An 817-nucleotide genomic window follows, 5' to 3' on the forward strand; every position below is an offset into this window, starting at 1 on the left:
GTCTCATTCCCCGCTGGGGTGTGTCTTATTTTATTGCATCGTACGATTAAGACAGGGATGGGCCTTTACATTTGGTGACCCCCCGCAACGTGATTGGGACAGGTGCCCTGAGGCCCCGCGCTGTGTGGCGAGATCCGGGACGCCCCCCCAGCAAAACCATCGCCTCTGCGGTTGACCCGTTCGTGCGCACAAACGAGAGGGTCCAAGGGTTCCCACTTTCCAAATACCCAACTAAAAACTGCTCGCTGAGGCGGGTCACGGCTTGGTTGGGGTGCGGACCAGATTGTGGATAGACCGTGAACGGTGGCTCTCGGACCACCCGACTGAACACGTGAATACCAGCTTGCAAGACTTTGAAGGGAAAAAAGAGGGTCTGGGAGAGGGGAACGGATAAAGGAGTGGGTAAAAATAAAAGTTAGGGTAAGGTTTAGGGTCTGTGTGAATGTCACTGAGGCTTTTTCTTATCTATCCTTTATATGGCCATTAGGTTTTGCAGAAAAAAGAGGTAAAGAAGAATAAGGGATCCGAGCCCGAAGGGGGTAGAAGGTGGCGCCGCGTAGCATTGTCTCGTCCAGTGCAGGGAAACAAGTGAAGAAAAAGAGTCTCATATATTTAGTAGACTCGGAGTAGTAATTTAGAATATTCTTTTTCCGGGTGAGCAGAACTCTTGGCGGGGTAGCCTGAGGGGGGTGCTCAGAGGTGGGGAGTGCATGAGAAAGTAAGAGTTAGGGGCAATAAAATGAAATAAATAAAAAGGGGAGTAAAGCGAAGGTAGTTAATGTTACATGTTCTATGTGTTCAATGTATTGAAGTGTTA

This window comes from Ambystoma mexicanum, chromosome 2p, assembly GCF_040938575.1.
Source record: "Ambystoma mexicanum isolate Mex_15411 chromosome 2p, UKY_AmexF1_1, whole genome shotgun sequence".
Taxonomy (NCBI): domain Eukaryota; kingdom Metazoa; phylum Chordata; class Amphibia; order Caudata; family Ambystomatidae; genus Ambystoma; species Ambystoma mexicanum.